General features: G+C 40.9%; 1 long non-coding RNA gene across 1 annotated transcript in view; it reads right to left on the bottom strand.

Annotated features, from left to right (window-relative positions):
* Positions 1 to 12,209: 12,209 nt before the first annotated feature.
* Positions 12,210 to 15,673, bottom strand: part of LOC149918567 (uncharacterized) — a 4,250-nt gene continuing 786 nt past the window's right edge. The window contains exons 1-3 of the long non-coding RNA XR_016465141.1: positions 15,546 to 15,673; positions 12,745 to 12,810; positions 12,210 to 12,351 (exon numbers count right to left, since the gene is read on the bottom strand). The exon at positions 15,546 to 15,673 is cut by the window's right edge and continues 786 nt beyond it. This is a non-coding gene — a long non-coding RNA (uncharacterized LOC149918567). The remainder of the gene's footprint in view (positions 12,352 to 12,744; positions 12,811 to 15,545) is intronic.

Below are 15,673 nucleotides of genomic sequence, written 5' to 3'. Positions count from 1 at the left end.
CAGTTGCTGTTGGTTGTTATTTATTCTTCCTAGCTCCATCCTTGTCAAGATGGAAGAACAAACGAGCCTCAGCTTGGTTTGTGCTATCTTCCTTCCATTTATTTCTTTGCCAAGACTGGAATAATCATTTGGACAGATAAAGCCAGGTCTCATCCCCTTTTCTTTTTTTCTGTTCCTTTGCTCATATCTTAGCCCTTGAGTATCTTCCATAAACAGCTTCACTTGCAAAAACTGCTCGTGTTCCTCTGAAAAGTCACAGGAAAATGCTTGTGCTGCTCTGGTCAGATTCCCACCCAGCCAGCTGTAACTAAAAGCTTAGAATTTTGATTTCTCTTTCAGAGAGTGGCTTGCATAGCACAAAGAAATATCCTTTTCAAGTTTCTTTCCCTCACTAAGCAGCATTGATACCAAAGGTACAAGATTGTCACTAATCCTTTGGAGACAAACCCTAAGTTGAGAAAGTTAACCTTTATAAAATGCCTAATTTGAGAGAGAATCTCAGTCATACATGAGCTGCAAACAAAGCATCTAAAAAGAGAAATCTTGATTTATCCTTTGGTGTGAAACATGGAGAACTTGAGATTATCTTGAAAGACATATGGCTTGAAAGGTAATGAAACAAATGGTGAGCTGATCTGAACAACATGTGTTTTCAAATCTGAGCTTGCTAGCTAAAGGTATTTGTTCACTGTTTTCTTTGAAGTTTGGGATACCTGGAGTTAGAATGACCTGCATTCAGCTTTGTTGTTGACTCATTCTTACTTCTGAGGTAATTTTATAAAAAAAAAAAAAAAAGTGTGCTGTATAGATATGTTTGTCCTCCAGCCACAAAGCACAGAAAACTAGCGTTTGAGTTCTCTTTCTGATACACTTTGATATTAACAATATTATGCAAGAAGCATAGGGACTGTCAGCTATTGCAACTGTGGCTGCTAAAATATTTCATTGGAAAATATTTTCTTTCAGTTGTTGTTTCCAACCTATGTCACTCCAGATAAATACCGGGGTGAATTAGTTTTGGGGAATTTCTGATGACATTATCATTGCTGCTGCAGCTAGGAAGTTTGTATATGTTTGCATATGTTCACATATTTGTGCATATTTCTGATTATCCCAGGTCTTTTTTGGAAGTTCTGTTATCCATCTGATTTTGAGCTGCACTAGGATTTCGGTAGAGGAAGGTGTCTTGGTGTTAGGAATGTGCTTTTTCCTGTTTTTATAGGAACTGGGGTTAACGGCTGGGGATGAAGGGAGGGAAGCGTGAATGGTTTGAGTCAGGGCCTGGCTGAGCAAGGAAACTGCAGCTATGAGTCAGATGGGAGGAGACTGAGGTTGGCTGGGCTCAGAAACTGGGTTAAGAACTGTCGGAGAGAGAAGAAAGGGTCACAGGGGATGCTCAGCTGCACAAAACATCCGTGTCATAAGAGCTGGGAGGGTCTGGAGTGTCCCTGGCAAAGACCAAGCACTCCAAGGCTGGAGCACAGCAGAATTATCTAACTGTACACTTTGATACGGCCTCTCTAACCATGTGATTTCTTACTGTTTTCCTCATCGAGCCTGTCTCATTGATGGTGCAGAGTGAATGTTATTCATCGGCTTCATTCTCATTATTCAGTGTAATGGTCCTACATCCTATTTACTGCTCACTATTCAAAACCTGTTCCAAAGATAGAATAATTAATTTCCTCATGGGCTGTTCCTCATGGGCACTCATCATTACAGTACTTCATAAACAGTAATTCATTCATTTTCACAACACTCATCTGAGAGGTAGGTTGGTGTTATTCCCATTTTTCAAAAGGGGAACTGAGGCAACCAGCGTTTAACTAAGGTCAAAGTTTACTCTAATTATAGATGGCCAACTCAAGCCTGTGTCCCCCAGTTTGTCAGAGTGCTCAGCACGACACAGCCACGTGTATCCTCAGCACACATCCCAGTTGCAGCCACAAGCAATGGGTGCTTGGGAGGACAGACTGCTGAAGTGTCAAGTGAAACACTCACAGAATGCAGTGACCACAGAACGAACAGGCTGCTTTTGCTTTCACAGTGCTGCAGATGAGCAAAAAGGCAAGGATAGACTCTGTGTAGGACAAAATTCAGCTAGGAAGCTCTCCTTTCTCTTCCTGCCACACAAAATGTGTTGATCTTTCTGTACTCCATTTCTTACCTGATCCTCAGATGAGTTCACCCATATCATACTGAAGATAAAAAAACAAGATAAAAATCAGGGCTTCAGAAGTTATTCTAGTTTTTCCTACCTTTTGAATGCTTTATAGTGTGAAATCAACCTTTTAAAACTTATGTATACTGTCCCTGGAGGCATTTCAGAGACATGTGGATGTGGCACTAAGGGACATGGTATAGTGGTGAGATCCAGTGGTCAGGTTGATGGTTGGACTTGGTGCTCTTTTCTAAACTAGATGGTTCTATGAACACATGCAACCAGGACATTTGGGAGCAGCAATAGAAGGGCAAAGTTTGCCCATATACTGCGGGCTGTTGATACAGGCAGAGTCTTTAGAGAATGTTACTGCCAAATTCCTAAGAAGTATCTACTGAACTTTAGGATTTGGCCAAATTTGGTCTGTTTTCACATCTGTGGCAGCAGGGTATGTCTTCTGTACCAAAGATGATGTCCATGCTTCAAGGAATGGAAATATGTGACTTTATCCATTAAACTGTTGCAAAGAACTTTTTCTGATGTGGGTAAAGTAATGCATTGTCTATAATCTTGTTCTTGGAAATCGCTGAACTATTTTTTGCTAAAATTTCAAAACAAATCAAAGCAAGGCAGATATCAGGCATGGGGAGTTTTAGTTGAAAACTTAAAGTATGGCACAGTTATATGCAACTGAAAAGAGGATTTTGTAATGGGAAGTGCCAAGCATTAAGTATAGGTGGAACTTCCAACTCCGCCCAAAATATAATTGGATTAAATGCCCAGTTCTTCTCCCAGAGTGTTCTGGATTAAAATGATTCTTTTACAATGGACTAGGAAAAAGTTCACATTTTTCTCAGGTTAAAATATTTATATGGTATTTTTGTACTTAAAAGTCACAATGTTTCGTTGGAAGATTTATTTATTTACTGGTGTTGGTGAGGAATGCATATTTTGCTGACAATATGGAATGGATGGTTATGGCAACCAATTTTATAAGAGTCATTGAAAGAGAGGCATAATAATAAAATGTTAGCAATTATAATTTAAGAAATGAGTCAGCTACAGCGAAAATAAGACAGTGGCAAAAGGAGAAAAGAAAAATCTTTCAGATAAAAATGTTTTATTTCCATTTATTTCCAATGCTTTGCAGATGTGTGTGGGGCAAGTAGGAGGCTAATATATCTCACTTTAGCAGTACTAATTGTTTGCATTATCACAATAATCAAATGCAACCATATTAATCTCTGTGGTTATTAACTTGATTTTTACACATTAAGATTTAGATTTAATCCCCTGGGACCATCTATTAATGCTTTTAAAGTTGAAGGGTTTCAACAGTTTTAAGTTTTTTTTCCCCTCTTTTAGCTGCAGGCAGTAAAATTTGAACGTGTGTGGAGTTTTGTATTTTTCATTCCTGTGGGATTTTCAGAGACACTGCTGTCAAGGACCATGAATCATGTTAATACATAGCAACCTCTACAGCTATTAAAATGTCTGCAATAATGTGATTATTTTAAAACGGAAAAACTAATATCATATGTATTACTTAAAGATCTACCTTTTTTTTTTTTTTTTTTTTTTTTTAAGATTCTTGGATAGGATTGCTTTTGTCAGGGGGCAATAAAAACATTGGTGGGAGTCACTAAAATGCAGAATTTCTAATATATTGAGAAGAGAAACTTCAGCTCCTTTTGAGAAACACATCCTTACCAAGCTTGCAGTCAGTGAAGCATAAAAATGGCAAAAAAGAAAAAAAGAAAAAAAAAAAAGAAAAAGAAAAAGAGAAAGGAGAAGATCAATAAGCAAAGCTATTTTGTTTTTGTTTAGCCAAATCGTAGCTGCCTCAACCTGCAAGAATGGAGGTGTTTCTATGGGACCTCAAGGTGGAACATACTGCTAGTACTGAATAATGACATGAATGGGTTAAAAAATCAGTTTTCAAGGTGGATCTTCCAGATGCATCTTTTACAGCTTATTTGAACAAGAAAATACAGTAAAGTGACCCTATGAAAGGAAATAAGAGAGTGTCTTGGAGTATATTAGAGCTCTAGTCTTCAAATATTAACTCCAAAGATAGAAACAGCAAGATGCTTTTTTCAACAAGAAAGAGTATATTTCCTCAGATCATGTGTTTTGATTGTAGTTGTGCATATCTGTGTTGCCAAGTCCTCAGCAAACTCTCCCTTGGCTGTTTTGCTGGGCAGCCTTCAAGCAGCCACCCCTTGACTTCACCTCTCCAAAAGGACGCAAAAGCATAAAAATATCCACAGTCTCTCCCTCTCTTCTGCGTCTGTGCTGTGGCCTTCTCCTCTGGCAAATACTGTAGCATCTCAGCTTATTCAAGAGCTTAGAGAACAGAGCCTTATCCAAGCACCACAGAGGGCAGAAAGAGCCCTGTCTTAAAAAAACAAACAAACAAACACAAAAACAGCTGAAAGACTGTGGGCAGGATCTGCTTGTGGAATTGCCTTTCCTCTTGTCTGCAATCGATAACGTAACTCAGATATGTGTTACTCAAATTTGTTTTACAATTCCTTGAACTCACTGCGTCTGGGTCACCTCAATAGAACCTGAGCTCTAGTGGGAGCAAGTGAAAAAGACTGCTTAACTGATACGATGTTCACATCTCATGGCTTTTATAGGTGCTCCATCCCCAGAGGCGCTCAAGGCCAGGTTGGATGGGGCCCTGGGCAGCTGAGCTGGTGAGTGGCAGCCCTGCCCATGGCAGGGATGGGACTGAATGGGCTTTGAGGTCACCTCCAACCTAAGCCATTCTGTGATCCTATGATAGGTAGGAGTTTAGCTGGTGTCAGGTCATTGAGTGGTCTTTCATGAGGTCTGAAATACAATGCTCTGGTCTTTCAAAATACAAATGGCTGAAACTGCTGTGGTGTGTCATGCTGGGTTCTCAGAAAGACCCTACCATAGAAAGAAGAGCCCATGTGCCCTTGTTGGAGGTCAAGTGGGTGCCTCAGATAAGCAGTTAAGTAAGCTGGTTGTTGGCACCACACCAAATTATTTTAGATTATGGAATATAGGAGCTCCATTAGCATTGTTTTAAATTGCACTTTCTGTTTTGTAAAATCAAAAAGGAAATTTCATGGGGAAAAGAAGTCTCGCATTCATGCAACATTAATGTTTAGGGAATAATGTGGTGTTTTGCCATGTTAAAAGAATTATTACAAACCCTTCATTGAGAAGCTCTAGAGATCTCATACTTTGGAAAAGAGACTTGATAATTGGATGTGCGGGAGGGGGAGGGAGATGTATGTGGAGGGTGTCACTTTTGGTGACAGCAATAAGCCTTTTTTTGTTTCTGAGAAGAAGAGCTCGATCTGGCCAAACTGAAAAGCTTTGAAAAATCTGAGGAGCAGGGAGCTGCGGGTTGGTGTGGCACAAGGAGCTGGAGCAGAGCGACTCACGCCTGGGCTGTGAGCTCATGTACATCCAGACAAAAGTGCTCAGGGGAGGCAAATTAAATTTCTGATGCCCCTTCCATAGAGCACATTTTTTACACACACAGCACCCCAGAAATCATTATAAAAATAACACCCAGCAGTGCAAACACCCCACAGTGGGAGCAGGGCTGGGGACCCCATCATGGGAGTGGGGACGCCTGCAGAGACCCCAGCTCTGCCCATAGGGCTCGGGCTGCCAGCCCCAGAACAAAGGAGTGAACTGCAGGGCACGGGGTCACGGCGTCCCACTGATCCGTCGGATCTGGGGGCAGATCCCACGGCCTCTCCACGCTGAGCCAAAAGCAGGTCCCCTCTGCCATCCTGGTGGGGAACCTCAGCAGCGGGTAGCCTGGAGGAGTTTCTTCCCCATGACTCACCTTTCCACCAGGGAGGGTGTTTTTTTTCTGTCTTTTCTTTCTTTTTCCACATAAAAAGAGTTGAGAGCGTATGGAAAATTAACTAGGCTGGTTTATGGTCACGTGTGGGAAAGACTGCAAATGTCTGTGCATGGGTCATTGTTGGATTTCACAGTGAATGCTTTTATCACTGGAACTGAAGTTGCCACGTATTTTGAGATACCTGCTCATTTCAGAAAGCTGGAGGTCTGCACAGAAGAACGCAGGGAATCTCAGCTCCACTGCAGTACCTTGGGCTTGGAGAGTTGAATCGAGTGACAGGCAGAGAAAAAAAAAAAAGCAAAAAACATAAACATGTAAATGTGACATCTGCGATTCCACTTTGCCCAGTGTTTTACATGTGTGAAAATAGCGCATTGTCTTGCAAAAGTGAGAACTTCAGGGTTGAAACCGATGACAGAAATGAAGGAGACTTAAAAGGAAAAGCCCGGCTACAGAAATGAATATAAAAGGAAAAAAGAAAAGAAGGAAAAAAAAAGGTTATGCCAACATTTTCCTGAATGATAGCAGAGATGTACGCTAAAGAATAGGTGTTGACAGAAAAGAAACACAACCCTTTAATAAAAGAGGTGGGCAGGCAGACATATGAACTGCTGAAATTTCAGCATTTCAGAGTCCTGTGGGTAGAGAACACTGGAACACAGAACAAAACAAGTAGAAAAGATCTTAGGAAATAGTCACCTCCTAAAATTCTTCATCATTTTTGGTGCTGTTTCACTTGAGAAAAGAAACAATTTTATATGTATATGTAGGAATTGCAAAGGAAAATAACATGGGGGGTAGGGGGGAGAGGGGAGGAAAGAGGAAAAGACACATTAATGCTTTGGTTAGACTTCCCTTTCAGATATCCTCTGCACTGTGTCATAATAAATCTTGCATCTTGCATCTCAGCTGAGGTCTCTGCTGCAGCATTCTCCCGTTGCTTTGTTTCAGAGATGTGTTTGCATTGAATCTGGGGACTTCTCCGAGCAACTGCAACAGCAGTGCAATATTTCCTCACTATTTGTTAGCAAAAGGTGATTAGAAAGCATGCTTTCAGGGAGGAGGCAGCCTTGCCCTGGGTGGTGGTGGCTCCTGGATCTGACAGGCTCCTGACAGCCTCTAATGGCAACAGGGTGAGTGCAGGCAGTCTACTTGCAAGGCTCGGGATGTGTTTTTGATTTCCTGCCTCAGAAATGCATTTTGGCTAGCAAACAAGTGAAGCACATCATTCTCTTTCTTCATATCATGAAATCATTACCTATGTGCCCAATTTATGTTACGTAATGGACTGCAAGCATTCGGGAGGAGATTCATGCTTATTGGCTATTCAGTTGTGTGAACAAGAGTAAAAATTATTGCGTTGGAAGAATGTGATTCAGCGTGATTCTGCCCTCATCTAGGCTTTGTAAAGGGTGCTAATACCCACAAACTATTCTGTAGTTGTCTTTCTCTTAGCTACTTCTTTCAATGCCTTTATTCCCCAGAGGTTGTACCATTGTCTTCTGAAATTTTGTAAGATCTTGCTTACATGTGAAAAGTGGCTTTTTATAAAACGCACAATTTCAGAAATCAAAGTAGTACAGGGCACCTTCTTCTTCCAGGGCAGTAAATTGGTGGTGATCATTCCTGCTTAATTTTTCTTTTTCAATTTAAAAATAATGGAAATAAAGACTACATAAAATTAAGAAAAAGCACTGATCAGCGTTCATTCAGAAGGGCTCAGATCTGAGACATCTTAATAGATGAGCCAACATTCTCACTTTTTCTGCAGTGCAACGTACCTTTAAGTTGCTGAAATCTTCCTACTAGCATAAGAATTCTTATGTTAGAATTCTCTTCTGAATATGTGCTTTTTTTCTCCTGAAAAAGGAAAAAAAGATTTCAAGGAAAAAAAAGATTTTAAGACACAAGATTTTAAGATAGCTTTCAGATTAGTTTCCTGCAGTACAAATCTTTAATGTGAAGTCATTGATTCTGCAGAAGGGTGCAGACTTTGCCTGGAGCCTCCATATAGGCGAGGGGCACTGCACAGCCACAGGCGTCCAATTGCTGCCAGTCTTTGCTGGACTGGGGCTTCTGTCAAAAGCAAATATGAATCCACATTTATTTTGATCAAGAGTTTTATTTCTGGAACAAATAGGGAAGAAAAAGAGGTCACATTCAATGTAAGTATGAATGCTTCTGCACGATATCATGTGGTACAAAATGACTGCATGTTGTTTCCCTCACTTATTTCGAGGCTTGACTGTGATAAAATACTTGTTTCCAGCAATACTGGTAAGACTGTTCATCTGAATACGATCTGATAAATGCTACAGACTGTCTTTCAAATGCTTTAGTAGTACTTACCGTTTACATACATCTGCATGTATGTGTTTGTGTACTAATCCTCCTACTTGGAGTAACGTTTACTCTCAGGCTACTCTAGGAGAGAGCAGATTTGGCTTACAACGGAAACAGGGAAACACACTCTCATGTAGGTTCTTTGAGACAAGAAGATACTTTGAGGCATACTGCTGTTTCTGGCATGCTGACAATGTGTTTTAGGTTTCAAAAAGTCACTCAAATGCATTGAAACTATGATGATGATTAATTTTAGTCCTGAAAAGAAATGGATAATGGATACATATCACTGACTAACTTTTAAATTCGTAAACCCCACTTCCAGATTTCCCCCCGTTAAAAGACATTTAAACAAGTGATTCTTCTTCTTAACGTCCAGAGCCCCTAGAATATTGCCTTTATGGATACACTTCAGAGTTCAGCTGAAAGATCATATTGCTTTAAAATGGGCATACTAAAACCAAGCATGCCTGGAGGAGAATTTGTAAGCACAATTCTGTTTGCCACAGTGCTGGTAGGTCAGTGGGCGGTATACGATGCACCCATCTTTCGAGGAGCAGTAAGATTTCCTGCTGTTTTTTTCAGTAGTGACCTAGAAGGAGGTTAATGATTCCAAAGAATGACTTTTCCCTTAGGGAAAATTTAATCTTCTGACCTTTTTCTCTATCTGTCCATTCCTTTTAAGTCACAGACCCCCTTCATTTAGCTTACATCAAGCTGTTTTATTTTCTTCAAAAACATGGTTGAAGTGATTGCTTTTGCTTTCATTTAACCCTTGAACTGGATGCATTTCCAAACTAAATCATTGCCCAGAATATGGAATTGCTTGTAAGCATTTTTTTCAGATTTCTATATTTGTCTTAAATGTGATTGTCAACCCTCAAAATCACTTTGACAACTGACTAACTTCGAAAATGCATGCCTTTAATGTACTCTCGCAATCATCTCCGAGAGTTGCTTTACAAAAAGAACATGACAGGAATAAAGCAGCTATCGGGGTTTTTTTTTCCCTCTGAGTTCTATCAAAATGCTGATGGAACCAGAGTACCAGAGAAGGAAATTTTATTTAAAGTATGTTCACCAAGACCATCACGCCGTTCTTTGGATTAAATTCGAGCTCATAAAAAATATCAGCATCGCGCAGTCAAACTCTTGGAGTGCTTTGTTTTGTTTGAACTGCGCAGACACTACTGAATCAAATTTGTTGTCAGAATACCATAAAACAAAATCGCAATTACGTTATTATTCTCCAAGGCGTTGACTCTCGGGTGCAAGGAGTTCTGGAGGGTAACTGGAAACAGAAAATGCCTTGTGCTCAAAGCCGTCAACTTCCTTTTGCCGCGCAGCAGACATTGTTTTTGTCTGTATTGTATTACACGCGCTTATTGCCAACATAAGAATTCATGAATATTCCTGCATTTTCAGAATGATAATTAACACTTGATTTTGACACGATGACAAACTCATGCAGCCCAGACACCCAGCACAGGAACAAAAGAATCCCTGAGCTGAGGCCAGGGCCCATCCGGCCCCACACTCCCAACCTCGCACAGTGCCCAGTGTGGGAGGCAGCACCCTGCACCTCATGGCAGCACTGGGGAATTTCTTCCTGACCCCAGCTGGCGATCAGCTCGTGCCCTGAAGTATGAGGATTGATAGCCCTTGTAATTTTTATTCTAGCTAGTGCGGCTGCAGATGCTGTACTTAATCAAATAAATGTCTAATACTTGGGTAAAGCTAAGTGAAGGCTAAATACTCCTTTCTCTTGGGAAAAATCCAGAGGAAGGAAAAAGTGCTGCGAAATTCCACCAGGAGAGGCACGCGGAGTTCCCACTGCTCTCTCCCCTCTCAGGGGATTGCACTGGCGCATGGGGACGGAATAGATTTCGGGCCACGCAGGCCCAGCCCTGGCACAGGACCAGGCTCTGGGCTGGCTGTGTTCTACTCTCTCTGACCCTCAGTCCTGCTCCAGAAGCAGGAGCAGGAGAGACCCACAGCAGAACTTGTCTGGATTTCTGTCAGATAAAGGAATGGTTTTAGAGGGGAAAACACATTGCATAGGATGGTTTGGGTCATGGGTTTCTTGGATCTTCCTCCACAAGCCACAGTGTGAAGTGACAGCCAGAGGGTCCGTGGGGATGGGGAGACATGGCAGAGTTACTCTTCCTCCTCTCTTAGCTTTTGTTTCTCTTCCCTAATCTCTTCTTTCCTCCTTTTCTTCCTATTAAAGCATAGCAACTGCCCCCAAAGCTGTTTTCCTCAATCTTCTGTAGCAAAAAAGAAATTCCACAACTCAGCTATATATTCTAATAAGAGAAAAAAAGAAAAAAAAAAAAAAAGAAAAAAAAAAAAAGAAAAACACCTCCATATATTCATGTATGCTTCCTGCTTATTTTTTCTGAAATGAAACAGAACAGACAGGAACATCCGAGCTCTTCTGCATCAACTGAAATTTTATGTGGTCCTAAAACTCCTCATCCTCTTCATGCTTCTAAATTAAATGATTTCTTCTAAGTCTACCTTCTAACTTGGTCCCATCTCCTGTCTCATTAATCATGTTTACTGCATTTCTCTGTGTTTCCTCGCTTTGCTATAACACAGTGACAAAAATACGACAGGATGTCCCGAAATGCAACTTTTACTCATGAAATCATGCAGTAATATTTTATGTTTAGCCATCTTTTTGGGTTTTAATGTATCTGAGTGTCTCATCTGCTTTTGTATGTTTTCTAAGCTACTGCAATACGCTGGGTGGCTTTTTTCAGTGAATGATGCTTAGATTTTCCCAGGCTAATTAATTGCCATCAGTTCTTGACAATATTTTCCAGCACAAACTCCTTGGCATTATCTGTTTAATTTTGCTTGCCATCATTTTGCCATTCTATCTTAGTTCTCTGTCTTACTCTGGAATTTCTTTAGGTTTTTCCGAAATTCAGTTAACTCAATAAATGGCCAAGTGCTGTCATGAATTTTCCTGTTTAGATCAATGGGCGCTGGGTCTGAGCACCAGCAAGCAAGCTGTGGCTGTAGCAGTGAAAACAAATGTTACCATCCTCATTCTGGAAGATGTTTAAGGTGGTTAATGAACACGTTGGACAAACCCATCCTTATTGCTACTATTGATCCCAGGGGCAATTCGGAGTTAACCTCTCTGCTTGTATGAATGCTGATCCCTCTGCAGCTTGGGGAGCCGTGCACAACTCTGGAACCTGCTGCTCCGGAGCCGAAGCCCTGGTTCTGCCACAGCTGTCCCTTCAATTCCAGGTAAGCTCCTTAACCTCAGGTACAACCAGCTCATTTGGAAGCAGTGGGCATCTGCTAGCATTTATAAAATGCTTTCAAGGGGCACGATTCAAAGCAGCCTGATGTATATATATAGTTTTCCATCCTCTAGTCAGTTTTTCAGCACAACTGGATTTTAATTCTGGAGCTGCTGTGGTTTTTCTTCAGAGAGACTTTACTATAAGCTTTTGGAAACACTAAATAAATTGCGTCTTCTGGTTCTACTTTATTGACTAGTTCATTAACTCTTTCCTGTAGTTCTAAGAGGGCTGAGAGGATTTCAGTAGGAGCACTACAGCTTTCCCTTGCTATCTGTGTGCCTCGGCACGTTATGTGCAGCGATTATATATATATATATATATATATATATATATATATATATATATATATATATATATATATATATAACTCTGAATAGTTTCCTAGTACTGAAGCAAGAGTTACTGGTTTATAATTCCCAGGATCATCATTAGCACCTTTCTAAGAGATGGGTACAACCTTGGCCATTCTCCAGTCCTCTGGTACGGTAGCTGTTCTTAATGATAAATTACATATTTTTGTTAGCACTCACTTGTGCAGGTCCTTGGTTCCGTCAGAACTCTCGGATGAATACCATCTGGTCTGGCTGATTGACTGCACTGTAATTTCTCGGCTTGTTCCGTCACCTTTTCTGATACTCCTATTTCTGACTGCGTCTCACTTTCAACACCTAAAAAGAATGAAGCCTATGCAGTGTTCATCCTTTGTTAAAGAGCTGTTTAGCTCTCTTTTTCTATTTTCAATCGTCTAATGCAGCTGAGCGTAAGGAAAAAGAGGTTGACTCCAAATATCTTTTTTGTTTGTCTGTTTGTGAACATTATTTATATATATATAAAACAACAACAAACCTAAAGATGGCATTTGTTAGGGGATGGTAGTGTCAGAATCCAAAATTTCAAGCTCATTTTTATTTTCTGTTAACTGTGAATTGTACTTTGCAGTAGTGAGTCACTGTGGATTACTTGGGAAAACCTGCCAAGGGAAGCATATATAACATTTTGGGGAGGGATTTCCGTGTTATATGTTATGGCTGAGTGAAAAAATAAAGGTGTATGTGTGTTACCCATTCTCCTAGATCCTAGAACAGAAAAAGAAAGCAGAAGATGAACTTCTGTGATGGAATATCTCACTGAAAAACAAGCAAATAGAGAAAAACAAAGCTATTACCATACATGGAAATAGAGCAAGAAAGAAAAGTATCATAATCAGTGTCAACTGGTAGAATATTTCTCAGCTCTGCATATGTCTCTATGCACCTTCCCACTCTTCCCACATACACATACAAATCTCTGCTCTGTCTGCTTTTATTATTCATGGTGCTTTCTGTCTATTTTACACTATAAGCTCCTCAGGCAGAAATCTTGTCTTTTCATAAGTCCATAATGTGATATACATGCCAGTCAAACTGTTTAAATAGTAGTAACTGAGGGTTTTTTCCTTTACCTTTCATTTCCTTTTCATTCTTTCTTCTTTTCTCTCTCTCTCTCTCTCTCTCTTTTTTTTTTTTTTAAACAAACATTAAGTTAAAATCAAAGGTAATAATTAGTTTAAAACAGCACTCAGAGGCAGCCCCTGAAAAAGTGACCTTTTGAGCCACGACCAAACCAGCCAACTTTATTGTGTCTTGAGGTCAAGGCTCCTATTTCACATGACTTCAGGGTCTTTATGTGCAGACTACCCTGCAGTAAACCCCACAGAAAGTTATGATCAAGTAGATTTTGCACTTCAGACATCTACCGGGGTACAGAAACAAGATTCCGCTCGATCTGAGATGAAAGTATTTCAGAACCAGGCTCAGGAATGCAACAGAAAATTCCTAAAAGAGAGGAAATTAAAATGCTGCAGCAAAAACAAACAAACAAACAAAACAAAACAAAAAAACCCCACAACAACAAAAACCAAAAACAAACAAACAAACAAAAAAAACAAACCCAAAACAAAGCAAAGCAAAACAAAACCCCTGGAAAAAAGAGAAATTAAACCAGAAGGGTGGCTAATGCAGAGCAACGGCATTCAGTTCTTTCGAGTGGGCTGGACCCTACAATTACAACTTTGTCACCGCAGTTTGAAATCTATTAAAAGGATTTATGCTTTGCAGCTGACATTTAAAATTAGGGATTTATTGGACTAGGAATGAATATTTCTCCTGCAATTTTTTTTTTTTTTTTTTTTTTTTTTGAGATTGTATTTCGGAAACTATTATTTTTCTGTTTAATCTACTGTGGCAAGATTTTGTGGTGTTGGAACATTTGAAAAATACAAAGACAGAAATCATTTTATTCATTGTAAAGAGACTCCAATCCTGAGACTGCTCTGGAGCTGCATCACACCCCATTTTCACTGAGTACCCAATATTTCCCACTTGTCCATGCTGTTGTTCTGGGGCAAGGGAAAGTGAGTGACATCTGATACTGCATAACTCATGCACCAATAACAAACAGAGAGTTTTAATTCAGGATTTTTTACTTCTTTTCTCTGCGGGCTTTTTAAATTTGCTGTTTGGAAATTTATACACATATTTCTGGGTATTGCTGGAAGCCTCTGAAAAGCTGTGTGTTTTTCCATTCTTGTGCGTTTATAGAGATGGATTAAACTTCAGCTGAATTTTTGAATTCTTGAACTGAAAATAATTATGGGAAAAGAAGGGTATTTTTCAACTTAGGAAAATGATTAATTTAAGACAGTTGTGTCCCTTTACCACTGTTCTAAAACAGTCTTCGCAAAAACAAAGAAATAAAGATCGTACAGCCATATTTATACAACTCCTGCCCACCAGTTCTGTGTCAGAGCATCCACTCACAGCAGCAGGGAAGGAAGGCAGAGCTCTATCAGAAGTTTGAGTATGATTTCTTAAACAAACCCACAAGCATCAGATGCCAGTAGTGTCTGCAAGCCTCATGTTGCTACCTGTGCTGCTTCAGGTGTGAAACCGAGCAGAGCCCACATCACAGGTCACCTCTGCTAAGCATTGTGCATCCTCTGCAGCTGCAACATTGGTTTCCCAGTCCCAACTTAAACTATTGTATGGTTCTTCCACAGAGAGATTGAAAAGGGGAGCTGAGGTGGTCTGAAAATATTGTATGAACAGTATGTGCTGCCAGCTTCACTCTGCAGGGTGGGTGGCACAGTGGTGTGAGCAGGGGGAACCAACTACAAGAGGGAGGTCAGTGCAGTGCTGCTTCGGGTGTGTGTGCACCCTGAGAGAGGGGAACTTGGCAGAGAAAGTGCTTCTCTCTTTGGCCAAGAGGCTGAAGCTCCAGCGAGCAGTTGGGGGGGGGGTCTGTGCCTCCACGGTGTGGGGCAGCTGGGGGTGCCACCCCAATTTCCTTGACTGGGGCAAATGGCGTGTGAGGGGTGAACATGATGGAGATGTGAGCAGAGCAGGTGCTGGGGTGCACAACAGGAAGAAGGGCGATGGCACCCACAAACTTCACCAACATGGGCTGCATGTCGGTCAGGTCCAGCAGTCTGTTTTCATTCATGCAGAAGCATAGGTGTAGATTTTATCAGGACTCGGGGCTGGAGCACCCGCAGCTGTGGATTACAGATGCTTCCTGCCGTGTATAAACACAATCATTATGTGAAGGCATGGCACCCACCCCGCTCCCTCCGCAGCCAGCCCTCTGCACTGAAGCGCTTTGTTCTCCCCGGAGTTATTTTTACGGCTGCAAGCAGGACGCTGCCCCAAAGTTACTAGCAGCAGCCGTGTTTTTCATGTCAATTAAATGGATTTTGTTACTTGTAAAATGCGTGCGCAAACACAATGCCATTCTTCAATCACAAAGTGTGTTTTCTTAGCGTGGGGTGATATATAGCGACACTTGTGTGAGTGACAGCAGGAACGCAAGCCTTAGCAAACACCACCTGTAACTTTGAAGCCGGCAAAGCTCTGTTAGCAAAAACACGAACTTCAGGAACAAATCACAGGGTTTTTGCGTTGTGCTGCTACTTCTAACCATCGGCTTTCAGCACGGAGGGTTAGCTCTGGGAAG

Source organism: Phasianus colchicus, chromosome 3 (genome assembly GCF_987193195.1).
Source record: "Phasianus colchicus chromosome 3, bPhaCol1.hap1.1, whole genome shotgun sequence".
Lineage (NCBI taxonomy): Eukaryota > Metazoa > Chordata > Aves > Galliformes > Phasianidae > Phasianus > Phasianus colchicus.
Note: the sequence above shows the minus strand (reverse complement) of the source record. Positions and strands in the feature narration are given on the sequence as shown.